Genomic DNA, 7,500 nt, shown 5'->3' on the forward strand with positions numbered 1-7,500 from the left:
AGATTATTACCTTATTATGTATTATCATGTTGTGTAGAGAAGCATGGCGGGAAACAACAAAAAACCGGGCAAGTGCGAGTCGGACTCGCGCACGAAGGGTTCCGTACCATAATGCAAAAAAAAAACGAAAATAAAAGCAAAAGAAAAAAAACGGTCACCCATCCAAGTACTGACCACTCCCGACGTTGCTTAACTTTGGTCAAAAATCACGTTTGTTGTATGGGACCCCCATTTAAATCTTTATTTTATTCTCTTTTTAGTATTTGTTGTTATAGCGGCAACAGAAATACATCATCTGTGAAAATTTCAACTGTATTAGCTATCACGGTTCGTGAGATACAGCCTGGTGACAGACGGACGGACGGACGGACGGACAGCGAAGTCTTAGTAATAGGGTCCCGTTTTACCCTTTGGGTACGGAACCCTAAAAAGGCCGTACAACGACCTCAATGACCACGACTGCTCTGACAAGAGTATCCGACTAAGAAGAAGAAGAAGAAGAGATGTGTTGTCAGTTAGTTCGTTATTTATTTAATAATTTATAAAATAATTCATTTACATATATGAATGCGCATACGCATACGCACGCACGCACTGATGAACAGGCATGCACGCCGCTGCACAAAAAGGCCAAACTGCTTCTTAATATTCATAATACCTGTTTAATATTCATACGAATCGCCTAATTTTGTAAGGGTTCTGTGCAGACGGCAATTCTCCATTTTGTGTTTGGAGAGACTTTACACTTCCAAATCTCATTACCTAGTCGGGGGGCACGGCAGTGCCCCCGCCAAGTCGAGCGCGAAGCAAACACTGCCGTACCATCCTTTACTGGAACCATTTCGCCGCATTTTCAGGCCCCTATTTGAGAACCTCTGGATAAGACCAGAACGCAGAAATTTTGGTCATCCAGTAAGCTATAATCACATACTTAAAATCCAAAATTACAAGTCTGTAGGTCATTTAGTTCCGAAGTTAAGCGAAAGCAAAGTTTCGCATTTATGAAACTCACTCATGATCATCAGAATAGAACTAGTACTTCCCATAAACTCAGAGAGCTGAAATTTGGTACAGAGTTAGGGTTTAATGGCCACATAAAGGGAAAACCTAAAAATATTGCAATATCAGTTACGTTTTAAAGATCTAAGAACTGCATAAGTAAGTTTGTAATCCCATATAAATATATGATATTACAAAGTTACTGTTGCAGTTCCTACAAATAGTAGGTAAAGTAAAGGTACACTACGATGTACGATGTGAGTATGAATGAAGATATGTTTAGTTATGATATGTGTATACATAGTATGGGTATGAGTACCCGAAAAGAAGGACTGCCTACAAAAAGAGATGAGATCCCATCAAAAACATTACATGTAAAAAGGTGCAAGTCTCGCAACGCTTTTACTACAAAAAAGTTTTAAGATGTAATGTGAAACCAAGTCGGTTATTTTAATCAGTGCCAGGGGGTGTTAAAACCGTATCAATAAGATATCTTTAATTTGTAATACGTATAATGACTTGGCCATCGCACGGTTGCATAATGACAAAAGGATCATCGTCACCTATTAAAAATAATTCTAATTGAACATAACGCTAGCGCTAATTGCAGTTTGAGCATTACACATATTTACGAGTACGGTACGAGTAAAGCATTATGTGCGATTGCCAAGTCATTATATGATGATTAGTGACGGATTACTGATTATTATTTAATTATTAGATTTAATGAATGGGCAATACGAAAAACTGTTGCTACTGTACAAGAATCAGAACCGGGAAAAAAGAAAAGAAAGATTTGTAATAATAAAAAAACTACTCCTAAAAAGAAAAAAAATGTGTTAAATAAGAAAATCTAATAAAATAAATCAATATGCCCACGTTTCTACAAAAAGAAGTGAAATCCCACCAAAAACATTCTGTAAAAAACTAGCCTAGTCTCGATGGAGCTGCTTGTTTATCTCTAAAAAGTAATGAAATCTAGACAAAGTCGTGCCAAGTCTAAGGTTCCTTACTGCGATTTCTTTATTATTATAGTTAATGTTGTGTGACTTGGCCGTTGAAGGGTACACAAGGGTACAAAACCAGGTGCTCCATGACACCATTGCACCAATCTGCCATTGCACCAAAAAGAAGTGTTTGTTTCAGGCTCGCCCATACATAAGTATTATTGAAATACGCAGCTTTATCAAGCCTACAATTGACTGGTTATTGAATCAACGTTTTCCAAGTGGCAATTTTCCATCGTCAATGGGTAGCGTTTCTGGCGACAGATTGGTGCAATGGTGTCATGGAGCACCTGGTTTTGTACCCTTGTGTACCCTTCAACGGCCAAGTCACACAACATTAACTATAATAATAAAGAAATCGCAGTAAGGAACCTTAGACTTGGCACGACTTTGTCTAGATTTCATTACTTTTTAGAGATAAACAAGCAGCTCCATCGAGACTTGGCTAGTTTTTTACAGAATGTTTTTGGTGGGATATTAGTATTCTTCTCTGACATTGGAGATCTTTTACATATCCAACTTTAATGTATGTACATATTATTAACCATAACCACAGAATCTATAGGTACATCGCAGAGTTACACAGAGACAGAAGCTATTTTACAAGGTGTCACTTCACTGCACTGTAATTTTACCTTAGACTATGTATATTGTTAATTTTTAGTTTTAAGTATTAAATGTAAGTTTTCATGTTATTACCTATGCGATATTAATAGTATGACCTGCACACGATAACGAAACTCTGTTATTCTTATTAACTCACATTCTGTTATTCTGTTATTTTCTTATTCTTATCGACCGTTATATTGTAGTAGGTAATTATTTATTGTTATATTATTAATTATTATAATGGAATGTTTACATTGTTTATTAGGGATCATCCATTAATTACGTCACACGAATTTCTAGGTAATTTGACCCCTCCCCCCCTCCTTGTCACACTTGGTCACATTTTGCAAATCCCTCCCCACCTGGTGTGACGTCACATTTTAGGCAATTTTGTTTTCAACGAAATCGGCAATACAACTGAAGTTAAAGTGACGTTACAATGTTTGTGTCTCCCCCCTCCCCCATGTCACAACATTTTCTTGACCCCCTCCCACCCCCTAAACGTGTGACGTAATTAATGGATGACCCCATAGCTGTTGTACTTTATTACTATAAATGTTGTATTGTCTCGTGAAAGACCTCTTAAAGATCAAAGAAATGAACTTTAAGTTGTTTAAATTTTTAATGACGTTTCATTCAAAATCTGAAAATTAAATTTTTTGATGATCTTCACTTTGACAAGGTACGAAGCATACATTAAATTCCTACTTTAAAGTCAACGTTGTAATTTTCAATGTTAAATCCAGTTAATTTACTCAAGTTAATCGCACGACAACGGAGCAAGAGGTCAAGTTTAAAAGCGAAATAAAAACGCATATTATACACAAAGTAATAGCTATTATAATGAGAAACCAGTTTTAACCCAACAATGTATTACAACAAATCCTGCCTCACTTATAATTAGCATAAACTTAAATGGCGGCAGCGTAGTGTAGAATCACTTGAATCCCCATGTACCATTTGATACCGTAAGGGATACCGAAGGCAATCCCGCGAGCAGGCTGGGGCAGAGGCACGATGGCGTAGACGAATGTGTGGATGAAGCGGCTTACAGTATACACGCGGAACAGTAGCGTAGCCCAGGCGGCCACGGGGCCGGTCGTCACGTACAGTGCGCCCAACAGCCAAAACGCCGGGATGTTCTCCAAGTCGTTCAGGTGCGCCCGCCGTACGCGCTCAACCTCTGGATCGTTTAAATTCACCTTCCCCTTTAACGCGGCCGCGTCCTCTGGATTCGCGAACACTTTCCTTGTTATCCTCTTCATACCGGTCAGTGTAGAAAGTGCTAATAACTTCAACGCCAATATCGCTGAATACACAATGTACGATTGAACTGCGGGATCTTGCAAGGACAAAGCCATTTTGATTAACATTAAGTAAAAGGAGTCAATGAACGATACAAACAACGGTGCGCTCAATGCGACGGTCGAGCCACTAGTGAATTGCACAATAATGACTCGAGCCGGTTTAGCTGTCTATTTCGTTTCACAGGAGTTTGTTATTGACAGTTAAAATCGCAAAGTACCTACGAGTAAGATTACTGATGCTAATGTAAGAATGAAAATTATGTACATACATACAAAGCATAAAAAATGTGACTAGGTATATTTTTATTTGTATGTACCATCGCCTATATTGTTAAATGTAAATTGGTGGGCCTTATGCCTTTTGTAATAATAATAAGGTCCGCCAATGTACAGTTAGGAGTGTTGCTGTTTTTACTCCTCCTTATTATTCAAAAAATAACACATTACCATGTTATTTGACCTGACATTAATAGCATTATTTACTTACCTGCTGCTTACTTGTCGTCTTTCATAAGCGCCTTTACATATTTGGCGAGCAATCATTAGCTAAGTAGATAATCATTATTGAATGCCAAGTAGGCAGTCATTTTTTCTCACTAAATGTTCAGAAACGATAACATGAAAATCGATAAGTATATAAATATATATTTTACTGTACGTCCATTTTTCACAGATAATTAATTAGGTAGTGCCTAAGTCGTTTATAATATGTAGTTTGTAATAGTTTGTAGTTTTTTTTTATATAAAACAACTGATTAGGCTTCTTGTAGCTTGTAGGTAGTCTCCTGCAATAATATATTACTCTTCAAAGACCGCAAAAATATGTGACAAATAAGATCGTGTCAGAAATTTTTGCGGCCTTCGTTGTGTAACATTTGTTAGAACGTGACAGGCATGGTGACAAATGGTAAAGATCCGACCATCTTAGCCCTTCAGATGTGATAACAGGTTAGGACTAGGCTAAGCAAGTTTCGAATCTCAAATATCATACCTACTGTAAAAGGTTTCACTCAAAGATATGCGAGAGACGTAATGTTATATTAAAAAAAAACAGAAACAACGTTATATTAATATATAAATCGTTTTTTACTAATAAACAGTCTTATAATTTCTTCGATCTATCACACATTTAAATAGCTGTAGCGTAATGCAGAATCACTTGCATCCCCATGTACCACTTGATAAGGTAAGGTATGAAGTAGGCGATGCCGCGAGCAGGCTGGGGCAGAGGCACGATGACGTAGACGAGGGTGTGGATGAAGCGGCTGACAGTATACACGCGGAACAGCAGCGTGGCCCAGGCGGCTTCAGGGCTGGTCGTCACGTACAGTGCGCCCAACAGCCAGAACGCCGGGATATTCTCCAAGTCGTTGAGGTGCGCCCGCCGTACGCGCTCAACCTCTGGATCGTTTAGATTCACCTTCCCTTTTAACGGGGCCGCGTCCTCAGGGTTCGCGAACACCTTCCTAGACATTCTCTTCATACCGGTCATTGTAGAAAGCGCTAACAACTTTAACGCCAGTATGGCGGAATACACTATGTACGACTGTACTACGGCATCTTGCAAGGAAAGCGCCATTTTGCTTTGTAAATTGTACACTTAACAAAATTGACAGCCGAGCGCTCGGAGTCACGGACGACGCGACACTAGCTTGTTATCTATAGCTATTTTAGTATATGTATTATGTACATAACATACAAGGCGGCTGATCGGTGCCGGTGTTTGTCGTATTTATCGTTTGTGCATTTAAACGAAACGAAAATCGCGTTGTCACGGTTATTTTTGAATTCTCCTCTCCTATCATTATTTGTTCAATTATTTAGGTAGGTAAGTACCTAACCTACCTAACTTACTTATCGTCCTTGTCGAAAAAGTAGAGATACAAAAGCGAGCGTATTCTACTTGTAATAATAACAGATTATGAATATGATTTGTTTTTTTTTCTGGATATGATCTGTAATTCATAAACATAAACTGTTATTTGATAATTATTAGTCTATGAGCTAGTTGTCAAGTAGTCACGTTTATACTCGTATGTTACAATGTAAGGTTCGAGTAATTTAAAACTAACTTTTATTACAATTTTATAATTATTTAACATTTTTACAGTTGGTAATACTGACAATATTTTTAATGAAGGTAGTTTGGGAGTTGAAAATAAAATAATATAGAAAACGGGTAGAAGTCAGTCAGTTAGTTCGGGGCGTTGAAGAATGTGAGAGAGGACGGGGAAGAAAGGAAAATAAATGCTAATTGTGGATTACCAGTACAACTGTCTTTTATTGAGGAAGATTCTAACAAGTCAGAAGTGGGATGAACCAGCGCTAACGAACTTCCAGAAAATGGGTGATGCGGCTGACAATGACCGCAATGGAGGCAATCGCAGGCTATTGACTCCATTGCGGCATGAGCACAATGAGACGGTAGACAGACGCTCCCGAAGCCGGACGCACGCGAACAGGCGCAGTCGTAGTCGCGTGAGCAGGCGCAGCAGGAGTTCTAGCCGCCGTCGCTTACAAGATCGGGAAAGAGAACTGGACATCGAACGCGAACGCGTACGTCGGTTGGAACGAGACCTGTTACGAGAGCGCGATGAAGACCGTAGGAGACGCAGCGAACGCATCAGCCGTCGTTCCAGCTTTGAGAGGAGCTTACGCCACAGCCGGCCTCGCAGCACTGAGCCAGCCGAGCGCCGCAGTCGACATCCTAGCAGAGATAGGATCGAGCGGCGGAGCCGACGTCCTAGCACTGCAAGGAACGAGCGTCCGAGTCGCATCAGTGAGCCCAGCCGCGACCGACACACTCAGCAACCGGAGCCGTATCGACAGCGGGATCGTCACCCGAGCGGGGAGCGTCGACAGATAAGGTCACGTAGTCCTGTATTTTCTAGTAAAGATATTGTTGGCATTATTCAGTCACTGAAGAGTGGTCAATCGTCGCAGGCTGTAAATCAGAGTACACAAATGAATATTAAAGGTTTGGATTATAAAAATATCGTACCGGAGTTTGATCCTTCCGCGAAAAGCCAACGTATTGACGTTTGGCTACGGAAAGTTAACGAATGTGCCTCTGTTTACAACTGGGACGAAAAAACCACTGTTCATTTTGCGATGCAAAAACTCCGGGGCCTGGCCAAGACCTGGTATGAGAGCCAGAGCTCTATTTTGTTCACTTGGCCAGAGTGGCAAGAAAAACTTACGGCCTCATTTCCTTGCGACCAGAACTATGGTCAGTCCCTGGAGGAGATGCTTAGACGACGTAGTCGATTTAACGAGCCAATCGAGGTCTACTTTTATGAAAAACTTGCCCTTTTAAATAATTGCGAGATTAAAGGAAAACGGGCGGTTGAATGCCTAATTCACGGAATTACGGATAAAACTACTAAGTCTAGTGCTTTGGCGCTCAGGTGTACTGAACCGGAGGCTCTATTACAGTTTCTAATGAGCAATAAAGAAACATATTTGCCTCAATATACATCTTTTAAAAATAAAGCTGCTAATGGTGCACCTGGTTCAGGCGATAGCAACAAAACAAATAGGCCACCAACCAAATCCGCTCCCAGCTCGAGCACTAACGG

At 40.0% G+C, this 7,500-nt stretch overlaps 1 pseudogene; it reads right to left on the bottom strand.

Annotated features, from left to right (window-relative positions):
- Positions 1-3,432: 3,432 nt before the first annotated feature.
- On the bottom strand, positions 3,433-5,593 carry LOC134679997 (uncharacterized; annotated as a pseudogene).
- Between the last annotated feature and the right edge of the window lie 1,907 nt (positions 5,594-7,500).

The sequence above is a fragment of the Cydia fagiglandana genome, chromosome 3 (genome assembly GCF_963556715.1).
Source record: "Cydia fagiglandana chromosome 3, ilCydFagi1.1, whole genome shotgun sequence".
Lineage (NCBI taxonomy): Eukaryota > Metazoa > Arthropoda > Insecta > Lepidoptera > Tortricidae > Cydia > Cydia fagiglandana.